The sequence below is a fragment of the Dendroctonus ponderosae genome, unplaced genomic scaffold (assembly GCF_020466585.1).
Source record: "Dendroctonus ponderosae isolate FM_Combo_2020 unplaced genomic scaffold, Dpon_F_20191213v2 Dpon_F_20191213_7, whole genome shotgun sequence".
Classification (NCBI taxonomy): domain Eukaryota; kingdom Metazoa; phylum Arthropoda; class Insecta; order Coleoptera; family Curculionidae; genus Dendroctonus; species Dendroctonus ponderosae.
In genome coordinates this window covers 11,513,790-11,529,562 of record NW_026018916.1, presented here as the reverse complement: position 1 = coordinate 11,529,562, position 15,773 = coordinate 11,513,790, and the positions used below count along the sequence as shown (strand labels likewise).

Sequence of the window (15,773 nt, the reverse complement as noted above, 5' to 3'; positions counted from 1 at the left end):
TTTAATAACACAATGTGTATTTGAAAAGTTTATCAGATCTACAGATGCACCCGCACTAAGAGAAAAATGTCGAATTCAAAGTGCATATGTGCGTCTCAAGCGTCAGGCGCGAAGAGGCCGGAGTGGGAGCCGTGCCGAAAAAAAATCGGTTCACCCTCCCATAAAAAGTTATCACTTCAAAAACTTAAATGGAAACTCGACTTGTTTTGAGGTCCTCTACACGCCTCTGCTCTGTGTCCATAAGGTTGTGAATGCGAGCGAAAAATGAAGATAGGTAGGTAAACGAAACCGGTCCTGGGGTGCCTGAGGTAAGCGAACCTCGAATTTTGCACTGTCTTGTATGACTTCTTGTTCGGATGATACCGACGAAATTCTTGTCTTTATTATAACTAAACTAAGTAATTGATGAAATTATAAAAAAAAGAGAAAATATTCAAGATTACAATTGAAAAAACTTTGTTTGCAAGGTTTGATAATGCCTTTTTCCAAAAATCTCCAAACTGAAAAATATGCCGTCATTTTTCCTGAAAAACTTACATAGTCTGAATAAAGACTTCGCCTTCAGACCGTTTCTATGTTGATTCCAGCATCTATATTTCACATAAGCATTACAAATTTTGGTTTTAACAAAAAGTTCGTCTGTAACAAGCACAGTGTTTATTACACCGCTTTATAGCGTGCATTTATTATGTGAAACGATCAAAATACGTACCCGGAAAAAGAATCCATCAACGTAAATCACCAGGAGAGCTTAATTTGTTTCCACCTTCACGAAATGACACCAACTGGACATGATAAATTCCAACCGCTGTCCCACGCCATAACTTTTCAATGATATCGCTTATTTCATCCTGCCAACATCAGGATTGAGAATTGTAAAACGCGGTTCCGTCTACGCTTTTGTCTGGAATCTGCAAATAAAAGTATATAAATCATAATTCGTGTTTGATGAAAATTGCAGTGCTTGCGCGCTTTGAGAGCTTTCCAGCTGCGGCAAGAATTAACTACATACATATAAAAATATACCTAATTGATATGAAGCACCTATTTAATTAACTAGAGCTTGTTGCAGTGGAAACTACCTCAGTTTTAGTGTAAGTGATGTGAAATAAACTCTCGGGAATAAAATGTGGACTCCTTTCGTTTAGGTCCCTGAAGCAGGTCGTTATACATTATGGCTGCTAAAGTAAATATAAAGGACTCATGTTCTGAATGATCCGAGCCTGAAAACAGTTGTTAAATTTATGTTTATTCTTCAGGTTTTCATAATTTATTTTGAGGAATCCATCATAAAATTTTGCATATTTATATTGGCCATTAACAAACGATATTCTAATTCAAATAGTACTCAGGGAGTATCTACTGATAAAACTAGTACATTCCACGGTGATAAAATTGCACTAAGGTCATCGTACAACTCCACTTTTTACTTAACGCCCCACACTTGCAATGCTTTATATATTTTACACTCCGGATGGTTTTTTCATTGATCCCCAAGATCGAGCCCATAAAAATTTGATTGTAGGGACTAAAGGGAAAAATGGGATTCTACTGTGTAATTCCTAGTTTGTTTCCTTTATTTTTGCGCCCTAAAGGGGACCTCCCACGAAAAGCCCTCAGCATCAATGGTGATAAAAAACCTTGCCGAAAGATTGAATGGCCGAGGGACGCCTGAAATAGCCAGATAAATCGTCGATGGTTCAAAGAAAAAAGTTGAGGGCGAACAAAAATGTCATTGCGCGCAATATTGCTAATAATTTAAACCTATTTTCTCCTATAGAGGGTGCCATCACGCTCAGTTTTGCCTACCCAAAAATTATTACATGTTCCCACTCTGAGCCGCCGGGTTTATGGCTACAAATATTTTTTCGCTTCCAGAAAAACCATCCGATTTAACCTTCTTCGGATCGCAATAAATATTGCAAAACTCTGGAGAATTTCAGTCAATTCCACTCTGCCATTCTACTGATTTTCTCGCAGAAAACAAGGCGGACAAATGTGAAACATTGAACGATGCATTGAGGTATTTTATTTCGTTTAATGGCCGAATTATGGAATGGATTTTTCGTATTTGGTCTTCTCGTTTTCACTTCATTCCTTTAAATAAATTAAAATTTGCTAGCTGCATATACAGAGTGACCAGAAATTTTGATTCGTTCAAACTATAAATCCACAAATACTTAACTTTTGAGATATAAAAAATATCGATTTAATTTATATGAACAAGGATATTTTGGAACACTAGCACGAAATGTGAGATGGGAAGGTTATAGGACGAGAAATTTAAATGTTATTGAAACTGTCTGCAGAAGGTGCCACATTTCAGCGTATTATTGCATTTACTTAAGTTTTTTGTCACCTTGTACCAGTTAGGTGGATCCTCTGCTAATGTGGATTAAAAATGTATTCTTCGTCGAACATTCGATTGCCCATAACAACAGATTTGGAAAGAAATCGGTTATCAAAAGGTGACTTGTTTCATCCAAATATTTTAAAATGCGATTCCCTATGTAAACTTATACAAACAATTTAACTAAATCTATTAAGTATAATGAAAATATAGAACGTTTTGTTCGTTGACCAAAAATGACCTTATTGAAATGATAATAAATAACATTATGATCTGGAATATCCAAAAACACAAGCTGTATATTCTCGTTTATATGAGAAATTTTGAGTCGTTCCTTATGGTTAAGTGTAATGCTCAAGTTAAAGCATTGCATGCTAATTTTCCCAATCTGGTCTTGTTGGTGTCCCAGATTGAATGTTACAAGCATTATTTGCAAAAAAGCGGGACATATTGATTTCGTGTACAACGCAAGCTACACGACACCAATATTGGTATAAGCTTTGAACTGAAACACCCTTGAATCTTTAGGCATGTTTATTATATGATTTAACGCGTTAAAGTTATTGAAAGTGATCACTTTGGGTATCATCAAAATTTATACTGCTAAGAGCTCAAAAATCTTCATGAAACAATATTGAAATATAATTTAATACATTTAATTGCAGTTAGAAATGAAGCCAGCCAGTTTTAAAATTGTATTGAATCTCTTTTATAATCACCTCATGTAAGCTCGGTAAACATAGTTGGTTAATATGAAAACAGTTTACACAAAACGAATTTAATAGTTTAATATTTATGTCGTGCCTGTGTGGTTATCTCTATACATATACCATACCAGGAAACTCAATTTACGTTTAATTTGGTTTCGCTCTTGAAATGGCACAGCAAAACAGATGCGATTTTCTAGAATACTTGATGAAATATTTAGAAAAAAACGCATTAGGAAATTAATGTTGAATTATAAGTAATTGTAAGTTCAAACCATGTTCTCCTGGCGTAGACTTGGTAAAAATGGGATGATTATTTTCTTCTTACTGTTGAGGATATTGGAATTATCAAATTTGAATAATTGAGAAAATTTAAAATATTAATTGATTTTAACACGAAACAGTGTCAAAGTGGTAGCTTTTCAGTATAACGTTTAAAATTGTAAGTAGAAACATTCTACCAAGAGCGGTTTCCAAAATTCACGTAAATTTTGAACGTTTGCATTTTACTTTTTAGTTTGCATTAACAAGAAATATTCCTAAAATGATGTTTGTGTTGTTATAACAAATGTTCTTTCCAAGACTTGAATATGCAATGATAACTAGAGGTTTGTACCTTAACCGGTTCTCTAAATACGAGCTAAATATTAAAAGCGGTTTAAATAAACTAAAACCTGCTAAAAAATTTGAATTTTTGCATTTTGCGTGAACTGTTGATACTTTTTCTCTCATCTTACTACAAGTTTCAGTTTCACTCAAATGGTAAAATTTGCAATTGTATTCAAAACACTAAACTGGGCGCCAAACGATGTCTAGCTTTAACATTTTTTTAACCCATAACGCGCTTAAGGAAATTGAATTGGTCTTTTTGTTCACTGGCTGAAAGTTTGAATACATTGGTCTTTCCTTTGGATATAGACTTACACGCTAATAAAAAATTTCTTAGCGCGTTCTTAACCATATCATAGGCTGATCTTGAGGTTTCAATTTTGATAATTCATTAATGAACATTTTTTAAAGCAAACTATTGCCTTGAGAACTGGCGGGCATCTCAACACATAAACCCAATTTAACGTTGCATATTAAGTTTTATATCTTCGAAAAATTTTAATAAAGAATAACAGTTCTTATGTAGCTAACTTACGTAATAAATGCACTAGGTATATCAAAAGTTGGAAAACAAAAACCATTAATCAACCTTAGTTAAATTACCGGGTACAAGACTAAAGCATTACCATCAAAAGATCATGCTTTCTTTGCATTTTAAGATGTTTAACTAAATTAACTGTAGCGGGTTAAAATAATTGAAAATTTTGCATTTTTCGTCTTTTGTACGGAATCTCATTAAATGGGGCTTAGAGTTTGCTATCACTCAATATTACATCCGAGATCGAAGCGATATACAGGGTATTATACAGGTTAGTCGGGATTAGCGTGCCATATGAAAACCATGCATAGATGGTTTAAGTATAAGCAAAAAGAAGTTTGGAAATGCTTCGTTTAGAATCTGCAAGGTATGAAAAATATCAGTAAAAAATACAATTTGCAGTTCGTTTAATTACTCGTTAGTATTCAATGGTCCGTTAGTAGTTTAGTGAAATGTGGCTATTTTAATATTTTTATATTTTATTATTATATCAATTTATCTAGTAAAAAAAATCAATTTCGCATTCGTAAATAACTTGATAACATTTGAGTCAATATTCAAAAATATTGGCAATAGTATTTACATATACAGCAGTAAAAGGCTAATTGTGCTCTAATTAGATACAGTTATTAAACCCAGAGGAGGAAAAGCTAATATTTTTGACAAAAAAAATATGTGCACCACTGACTATATGGAACCGTACCATTCAGCAATTAAAATAAACTGTTTTTTTATGTTTTCGATAATATTATTGCGTATTATTTAACATTCTGTACATTGAAAATAAATCATTTCCCGAGAATTTATAAAGATTATAAGATTTTCTTTGTAAAGTCCCTCAGAGAATTGTACAATAACATTCGGTCTATAGTGCCTATTGTAACTTATTCTCTCATTTAATTTTATAGTATTTTATTCATTGGAAAACATGACAAAAACCATCCAAAAACAAACTTTTCAACTTTTAGCCCTGTTTTATGTATTATTTTCAATTGCTTTTTGCAAAATAATTGCAATTGGAATTTTTCCCGATACACTTTAGAATAGAAGCAAAGAGGACAATATCGAGGGACATAAAAAGCTTGAAATAAATGCGTAGGACTAGTCCATAATAAACCCCTGACAGGGAATTGTAAATATGTGATTAAGAAATGCTCAAAACGCGTTGTAGTATACCTGTAACTGATGAAACTCTTCAATTCGTACGGAATTGATTAGGAAGAAAAGTACTTGCTTGTTAAAAAGCATATTCAAACCTTAAAAGATAGCTTTTAGAGCTTCTTTTTAGGGGGTAAATTTATTTAGGGCGTTAAAGGTCAAGAGCTCTCGAGGAATAGTCAATGGAGCCACGCTTTTAATAATGAGGCAAAGAGCGCGAAGGAAAAAGCACTTTACATTTAAAGTGGCGAAATTTTTAGAAAACCCTCGACATTTATTTAACTGTGTTAATGGTGGATTTAAGTTATTTTCGTCCGAAATTCAGCAACTAGACTTCTACCGAACTACTCGAACGTAAAATATGTATGTTCTGTTATATTTGAATTTCTTATATTCCGATTTATGTGTGTCCTAAGTTGCAAACGGCTTCGTACGAAATATATTAAGTAAACATTTTGATATTTTCGAGGTCCTTTGAGATTTGGGCCCTAGAACGAGGCGCAAGAAAAATGAGAAAAAAAACATATTTGATGGAGGTTTTATTAGGAAGCCTGAAAGCTGAAGTAGGAAAATTAGTTCGATGAAGCGGATTTACTGATTCGTGAATTTGTATGTTCTCCAACGAAGAAATGAACCTCGAACGTTTGGAAACTTTTATTTTGTTTGTTGATTCAGTTTCCCCAGTTCTGACTAATGATAAGTTTGCCAAATATATTAAAACTTCTTAAGTCCGCAATCTAATTTTACACATAACACATTTTAAACTTGATGATTAATTTGATCTAAACCAAATCCCGATGCAAGCTTGCAGATCTGCATTTATTTTATTTGTTAAAGCTCAAAAATAAACACTTTTTGCTAAAAGAGCGTAGATGAAATCAGACACTTTTTGTATATCCATCTTCGTTTTCAGTTCCATTTAAGAGATCTGAGCGCCCGAGTTGAAAACGCGATTTTTCTCTCTTGTTGGTGGAGAGGATTTGTTCACTTCAGCATCAAACAATGACTGATGCATTTGAAATAAATGGCACATGGTTTTGAACTATCATAGAAATAAACAGATTTTGCAAACGTGAGCTGGAAAATAATAAACTAAAATTGAGGTGAAATTGAAATATGGCAAAATTGGACATCAAAATGAAAATATAACCGGATTTCTGTTTCAGTTCAGTTCAATTCAGTAATTTTATTTAATTATTAGATACATTGCTCTAGGGAGTCTATGCATGTTATAAAAAAAACCTGAAATGCAGACACGTGCTTATATTTGACTGATACTGTTATCAGTCTTTTTGCGAGGGATTTGATATCCAGGTGCAGCAAAGTATTGATTTTAACATTTAATAACGACGTTATAACCGCGCTGGACCAAACTGTGCCAGATTTAATACCAAACAGCCCGGAAAGAAATACATTTTTGCGTTCTGAGACAGCGCTTAGAACAGCTATTAACATTGTCATAAACGATGTTTTTCGTTTATTTTTGCGAAAGAAATTCAAGTAAACTAAAATTATGTGTTGAAAATGCTGTATATGTAGGTATATGCTTCAAGTTTCTGGCACAAGTTTTGGCGTTCTAGTTCTCGTTATCCTACATCTTTAATTCCTAATTTTCTGCGAGAATCAAAAACAAGTGGTCCAACCGAAACGAAAAACAACCTCGTAAACAAAAGTGTCCCGCATTAAATCGTGACAATGTTCTGGAAACAAGCGCCTATTTTTTATTTACTACTCATTATAAATGTCCCAAAGCAACTGCGCCCGCCAGAATTGTTTGCCTTAACGTAATTAGAAATAGATTTCGTGTTTGTAGGAAAACTACAAACTATTATTTGAAACTGAAACATTGCTGATTTGCTGGCATTTCGCTTTTATTCAGTCGGATTACTATATTTGTCTACATGTTTATTTTGGGGAGAATATTTAAAGCAAGCTTGATTTATTTTGACTTGACCAAAACATGTAAGCTTTGGTGCTTCATTTGCAGCTCTTCTGCACCAGCCTTAAATTAATAAGTCCTGTCGAGGGTCTGGTAAATATTTTACTCATTATAACCCAAGGCGTTGAAGTGTCCAATAATATTTGATCGATTTTCTTCATTTGAGACGGAAAACGCTCTAATCGTTTGCAACGACAATCTTTCACCAGTTTCGTTCATTATTTAACTGGTTCGGCCGGCCGCCTATCCTCTTTTTCTAAGCCGTTCTTGACTAATATTCACATCGTCACTCCTCATTCTCCGTCATTAAATACAACATGTTTGTATGTTTTATTGAAAAAACAGCAATATTAATACCCCGAAATCAATTATGAAGTTTTAATACGAAGAAGCTGTATGCAGCACGCCCTATCTTCCTCTCGTGAGAAAAGAACTGAATTAATATAAGAATTTCTGACATACAGGAATAATGTTGATTATTTTTGTTCTTTTTGTTCACGCTTAAAGAAATGCTCTCAAAATACACCAAAGTAATTAAAAACCGCATTAACCCGATATTGATTTGGTCGATAGGAAATAACGGTGCAATAAAACACGTTGAAGCACATTGTAAATACCAGAAATACCTCTAAAAATAAACAATTTTTTATAACTCTTTCATTGACCCAAACTCAGTATTGGAAATCATGCAAACGGTGCGTCAACAGGTTAGGTGGGCGATTGATACTAATTTCAACGGACAATGGTCATTTTTCGAAAAACAAACTCATAAATCATCCAAAGGTTAAAGTTTTCGAAATTTTATATCGCAAGGTTCACATATACCATATATCAGATCGAGGAATTCTTCCGAAAAATACAAATTATCGTCCTTTACATACATTTAATACAAAGTAGAAACTGAAATTTGACTTAGACGGTCTTAGCAAAACTTCCATAGTCTTAAACTTAAGTTTGTCCACTTTGAATGTTATTAGACCGTGTATTCAATGTGACTAGAAGAATATCGGGCTAAATTTAAAACAAAGTGCCTATTTTAAACTCATAGTTTGTTGCACTCCTTTTTGATCTATCTGAATCGATCAACTAAAATAAAACACGGTTTCGCCTTGCTTCTTTTTTTAAGTGTGTTTCAATTAATCATTCTTCCATTTCATATGCCATCAATAAAAAATATTACACTTTGCAAATAGTGACTATAGTTCTGAAGTTTTTCAAATAAATACGATGAAAATTTCCTGGCACGATCACAACTGTCCAATACGTTTCATGTCTGAAACGTTAGACAAATCCTTTGAACTCCGTGTGCTTGAATCAGAATCCAAAAGTATATTTTTGAATACAAAGTAAATTTATTAATGATTTCAGCAGTATATTAAACTGTTTAATTTAACGTTTTGCCTGCGCCTGCAACTGCAAAAGGCGCCTGTAAAGTCAATGTAGAAGGCCTTTTCTCGGTGTTGAACTCTACAGAGCAAAATAACATCTACAAGCCCTCACAACTACATATACCTATGTTCGGACGATGCTCAATGAGGAGAAAATAAACCATTTACATTTAGTTTAAATATATTTTTGTTTCTTCTTTTTCAGTAATTTTTCAGTAAAAATAAATTAGTTATCCCTTTACGCAGCATAAAGGCTGACAATTGAAATAACTTTTGTTATTCTACTTTTTCCATAATATTGTTCCATGGTTCAAATTAAATTTCTTGATAAAATTTGGTGGCACTTTTTTGCATTTTCAGTTCCATCAATAAACTCATATTTGCCAATACTACTTATTCATCCCCATTGCCTCTGATTTTGTTCAAATCACTCATCAAATTTTAATTTCTCACTAAAAATAACGTTACTCTGCATTTCCGTTGTCCAGGTCAATTTAAACGGCTTTGCTTTTGGAAATCTGTAAATGGTGGCTTTTTCTTTGCCTAAATCGAACGCAGATAAAAAACAAGATTATTTTATATTGAACCCCATAAAATAATAATTTTTTTATAAAAACTGTAACCAGCTTTGTCTCTATTGTATTGAGAAATTATAATTTATCGTAGCTTTTTATCTTTGGCAACACCAGGTGTTATTTTCTTGTGCTTTTACGTGAAAGTATGAAACTTATCCAACTCAAACTAACAGCTATTAATCTAAACACACTCAGTTTGATAGCAGATGCATGTGTAATATTGATTTTCCCGGTCAATCAAATACACGTCTGAATATATTTGTCATACATTTTTTAACATTTCTACTATTTTATTTTTTAGTTGCTGAGAAATGAAATGTAATGCATTAACATCTTACTGTTTTATAGGGGGTATGATAGATACCCTATTCTTCAGCTGCAATGGAAAAAGTTATATTTAAACGTAACATTACGATTATTCGATTAGAATTTTTGGCGTCGGCCGAACATATAGTTGTTAGGGCTCGTAAAATATAGAGGCGGTTAAAAACTCAATAAATAAATAGAGTTTTTACAAAATATATTGAGGTAATTTTCTTGTATCTAACGTTTTGCTTGTACGGCAAAAAGTGCTTTAAAAGGGCGATTTTGAAGTCCTTCTTATGGGATTAAACGCTACTAAACATAATAAAATGTTTAATAAAACATAAATAAATAAATCAACAGAGTTATTACAAAAGCGATTAATAATCCGTGAACTTTCCACTTTCCAATAGCGTAAGTTCATTAAAATCAATTAAACATTGATGAAGTTCAAAACACATGTTTATTTAATGAATAAACTGTGGTCTCCGTAAGAATAATGTATAACATTTTCCAACTTTCATAAGTCATCAGAGTTCTATCTACGCTAAAGTGAGTTAATGTTTAATCGTGACAAATAATAATAAAATAAAAAATCCGACATCAAAGTGAAACTTTGGCAGCGATAGCATGAAGATAATAGACTAGTTTCTGCTCATGAGTCAATTAAAAACTTAATTAAGATTGCTGTCTTCTGTTGTACGAAAAATATATAGGCTGCTCTATTAATTTCAGATAGTGCGGTATGATAAAATCCATAAGGTTCAGAAAGTGAAAGAAGGAAAAGAAGAATGTTGATTGAAAATTATCTGTGCGGTCGTCCAATAGGAAACCTGAACTCGCGCTGCTGTAAAACGCTACCGTATAAAACGTGCGTTAATATTATATTATATTTCCTGTATTCACTCTCGTTTTCGCACCCTTTTCTGTACGAAATCAAGCGCTTTTAGGAGCAACTTTATGGATAAATTCCTGTTCTTATTAAGCCATTATGTTCTTGATATTTTATAATTTACATATTTTGTATTGAACGGACTTTTTCGTAAAAAGTGGCAGTTAAATTATTGAAATTGCGCTCAACCTAAAAGAATTTTAGTGTTTCCTCCCATATGGCTGGTAAAGAGTCCCATATGGCTGGCATTGAATTTAAAAATCTCAAAATATGTATAAAATCTATCGGTCCCGAGTAATATGTATCGAATTTCAGATCTCTTCTGCTACCTCTTTTGATTCAAACATATTCTCGAATTGAGCAGCGTTTTGTTCCCTACAGGGCCCCCGATGAAATATTTATGATTTACGAACGGTAGAGTTTTAGAGTAGCCGTTACTGATAGAGATTCTAACCGAAACATAAAACTTTGAAAGATATTTTATGTTCGATCCTAATGCGATGACTTGTCTATCATTTTCATTTAGCAGATTGCGAATATTACGAGTTTTAAGCAAAAGCGCTCTTCAATTAATTGAAAAGCGCTTACCCTCTGAGCTTAAAGCCTACCTTCCTAAGCTTAAAAAACGTTTTTCACGCAACGTTGACAATTTCAATCCTAATCTCGATTACAAGATTTCGCGCCGTAAAATGTTGAATAATTATCATTTGCAAATGTAGTTTTGAATTTTCTAATTTAAGCCACTAGAAATGCTTCCAATACTCTAACTCGGCTTCCAACACTCTAACAGTTACCATGCAAAACTAATCCTAAGGATTATTTCACGGAAAAGCACTCTGTACTACAAATAAATTGAAGGGTTTAGTTCCTTTGTGTTCAAAAAATTTATATTTTTAAACTTAAAACTGGTGTCGTTTTCTTATCGTGCGTATTAAAGGTTTTAAAAGCGATATTTGAATAAAAACGTTGGGTAATGTTTTGCCTCCTTACGAACACATAAAGTTCGAAAAGTTCGAAAACGACTGGCAAAATATGACTGGTCTTAAACCGTAATTCGATAGAGCGCTCAGATAATTTGGTACTTGAAAAAAATAAGCGTTTACCTTTAACGGCGGTCCGGATTCAAAAATTTTAAGAAAAATATTTGCTGAAACACGATGATGAGCGATTTGTTTCCTACACAATCCCAATTTAATTTATCTTTATTATTCGACAAAGCCCGAAATTTTTGAATTTTGATTATATTATTTTTGGCGGCAATAACAAATCTGAAGCAAAACCTACTGCACTTTCTTACCCTCATCATCACTCTTTCTCTCATCAATTGGTTTCGGTTTGGAAGTCGGTTTTGTTCCAATTTTGATATTCACCCCAGAGAAAATATATATTGAAAATCGAAAATTTCAGTTTTTTTTCCAAATAACTCAGAAACGAAAATTCGTATCAAAGATCTGATATTGCGATTTTATTAGTCTTTTAATTGCTCAACTTTTTTCCATTTAACCAACTTCGTATTATTTACGGTTTTTACCGTAACGATTATTTTGAAAAGCGACCAAAAATTAATCTTTTTGGAGCAAAAACGTGTTGCTCTTGAAAGAAACCAACATAATTTAAATAATTGTTCATAATGTTCGGCGCAATTGAGTACGTGAATAGTATGTTGATTAAATTTATTCCACGTTTGCATGTGCTTTTTACTATTAAAAAGCCTCAATAAATTTAATAACTTTATTTATAGAAAACGTTGGAATAGTGAACATTTTTACATTACAGGAACAGCTAGGTTTCCAGAACAGTTTGCTATCGAAAAAAATTGTAAATTGTAAAAAAATCAAATAACTAATATAATTTCGAGTAAATCCCTGAAAAGAAATCGAGTTGATAACCACATGACTTCTTCAATTTGTCTGTAGTCTTCAATTAGTCCGACTACAAGCCGGTTTTGTATAATCAATGATACAATAAAAGCGAGGGATTGATAAAGCTTTGCCTCAGTCGAATAAATAGTGTTATTTTCATGTTTCCTAAGGCATTTGTTTCGGGTTTATATTAGATCGATCCTCTGCACTTTCTTTTGCTCCAATTACGGACGCTTTCTGTATTGGATAATACGACTATACTAATAGAGCAATTTGCTATTATAAACTCGTGGCAGATTTCCACTTGCACCGGAATCGGTAATTGGTTCAACTTCATTTTGGAGAGTTAAGTCCGATATTTTATGCTAATCACACTTGTTAGAAATGAACGTGTCGCATTTACAAAATGTTGACATCATGAAACTTTCTATTTTAACGTGTTCACGCAAAATCCACTCATTTAAATATTTTTTGTTTGTTAAAGTTTTCAATATGCAACTTCAGTTATAAATTTGTTAGATCAATTTTAGGTCACATTGGATTCGAAAATCCAATTCCGAGATTCCGAGATTCGAGATTCCAAAGTCTCTTGAACATGAAAGTACCACAGTAAAGAAAAAAGCTAATAAAGGGCAAGTTGAATAAAATGCTACGCAAACATCTCGATTACTTTATTGTTTCCAAGCTCTTAGCCTGAAACAAGCAGCTGCCTGCTGCTTAAGTTTGAAACTTTGTTCATGTTTAATTCACATAGAGAAAACAGCCAAGTAAACATTTTCATTTCAGATGGATATTTCTGGCAAAACTCATCTAAGATTTATTGGGAACKAATTTCTTCGTCCAAATTAACCCAAAATTTATGTTTTATTTTTCCATAATAAGAAAATGATTCTTGACTGTATTAAAAACCAACCGATTTTCATTTGAGCGAGTAATTCTGGTTCCCATAGGAAACTACATGCAACTATATATGCAATGTTCACTYCAATGTTAAATAGACCACTAAATATCCTAACTGTTAACCACTGAAGCCGCCACGGGAGTGCATTTACAATAATTAGCATAAAAGTTGGATGTGGAATGTTTCCAGGGAATATATCACTAAATGACCTTCCTTTGCCGACCGTTCCACACATAGGAGTTAATTTTCTTGAAATGTTGTTCTTTATTGTGAAATTCATTTTACAGCACATTTGTCCCTTATAAACAGAGATTTATAACCAGCATCCATTTTCTGGAAAAGCGGTTTCATGGAGTTTTAATATAAATCCTAGTCCAATTTCAACAACGCTCGGGACAAAGGGCAATTTTTTGCTTCACTTTTACTTATATTACATTTTTCCTTTCATCTTCATCTGCTAAGGATGAAACAAAACTGCGCAATAGAAATACAAGTATGATTGAAAAAAGCAACTTTTTCTGATTTGAAAAATTAAGTCAGAAAGTAATTAAAGCTTTGTAAACTGGTTACTAAAAAAGGGGCATTGGGGCTCGGTTATCAAAAACGCCAAATTTCCAGAAAAGTACATTAAATAAGCGCACAAAGTCATGAAATAAAATTAAAATGGTCAATAAAATTAATCAGAACAATGTTTTGTCTCACTTTTGCAAAAAATCATTCACGGAACTTTCTCGTGCCGTATCGTATAATTAGCAACTAAACTGAAAGTCTCATGGAATATTTATTTATCTATGCTCTCTTTATATCTGAGTTGAAACTTGCAGTTGCAGTAAACATTAATTCATGCAAATAAGTAAACAAACAAAAATTACTTAAACACTTTAGAGAAATTTGCGTGGAAACATTAATAATTGGTTTTCAAATTTATGAGCCTTCTGATTGCTTTTTTAGTTCAACGAATCACTTCTTCTAGTACCACGAATTCGAAAAAATGTATACAAAAGCTTTTAAATGGAAAAATATATATTCCACCTAATACAATAAAATACGATTCAAAGGTAAGAAGCTTCGAGCTTTCCTGCTTTACGTTTAAAGGCGAAAATTACATATTCCCTCAACTATTCCGTGAAACTCATTTTACATGCATAACATATAGAGGCGCCATAAAACGCAATCCCTTTGCTATTAATTAGTATTTCCATTAAAGGTTTCCACCTTTCCAGTGCCAAACCGAAAACATTGTTCCACAAAATGTACTCGCTTGTAGGAGCGTATACGCTAGATCTATAGATGGAAAATACATATAATATAAATACATGAAATTTTGTATTTTGTATGTTTTTTAATATAGGTTTATTAAATTGTCGAACTTAAACTTAACGAAAAGAAATAAAATCGAAATTAGGTGGGTAAACAAAAATAAACAAACCTGTTGACGAGAACAGCAGACAAGCGACGAGTTTTTCACTATTTTTGTTCTAAAAGCTGCGTGACGTTACCCGGAAAGCGTCGCGACGCACTGAAGCCCGTCGCCAGTGCTTTCCGTCCTTTTGGAATGCGCTCCCTATACAGGATGACAAAAATTAATTCCCATATTTTTTTGTAAATCTACCGCCTGAAAAGGCCTCGAAAAAATGAAATAATTTAAAAATATATTTGGACAATCATCGGTAAATACCTGATGAAGGTAACTGCCCTGTAATAGGGTGTTTCATGAGAAACATTCGCAACCTAAGGGAGTACAAAATTATCAATAAACGTCCGCAAAAACTTCGCTGCTGGCCTGTAGGATGTTCAATATACAGGGTGTCCCGTAAGCTCACGATCAAAAGGGTACTGCGATATTCTTCGGACCAATAGAAGACGATCTGACCTGACTTTTATTAACAAAAAATGTCTGGCTCCTCTGCTATTGATGGTCCAAGTTTTTCAAAAAAATTATCTTTTTTGAAATATCGAGAGAATGGTACGATGTATTTTAGTGAAACTCGCTGTGAATTTGTTCACAGCATTAACTGCAAATATTGTGATACGAGGCATAAAACCATTGTCAATCAATCTCACAGGATTGCTAAGTGACTAGAAAACAGACATATTTTTTTACGCAAAAACTATGAATGCTACAAGATTTTACAAAGAGCATAAAATTGTGAACAATTGATTATTGCATCAACATAAAAAAAAATTATTTGATTTCATCCTCCAACTAAAAAGTTCTGGTAGTTTTTGTACCACGACACTCAAGAATTCACCACTTGTCCAAAACGGCTGAACTCGATTGTTTCATCAAAATATGAGTCTTACATAAGAACAAATTCACAGCGAGTTTCACTAAAATACATCGTACCATTCTTCCGATATTTCAAAAAAGATAAATTTTTTGAAAAACTTGGACATAAGAACAAATTCACAGCGAGTTTCACTAAAATACATCGTACCATTCTCCCGATATTTCAAAAAAGATAATTTTTTTGGAAAACTTGGACCATCAACAGCAGAGGAGCCAGACATTTTTGTTAATAAAAGTTAGGTCAGATCGTCTTCTTTTGGT

At 33.0% G+C, this 15,773-nt stretch overlaps 1 protein-coding gene across 3 annotated transcripts in view; it reads right to left on the bottom strand.

Moving 5' to 3' along the window:
* Positions 1-14,763, bottom strand: part of LOC109543195 (ankyrin repeat and death domain-containing protein 1A) — a 46,165-nt gene extending 31,402 nt beyond the window's left edge. For 2 of the 3 annotated variants that reach the window (XM_019912774.2, XM_048668346.1), the window contains exons 1-2: positions 14,652-14,763; positions 713-911 (exon numbers count right to left, since the gene is read on the bottom strand). The gene's annotated coding sequence lies outside the window, so the exon portion shown is untranslated. The remainder of the gene's footprint in view (positions 1-712; positions 912-14,651) is intronic. The other variant, XM_019912775.2, reaches the window with a different exon arrangement.
* Between the last annotated feature and the right edge of the window lie 1,010 nt (positions 14,764-15,773).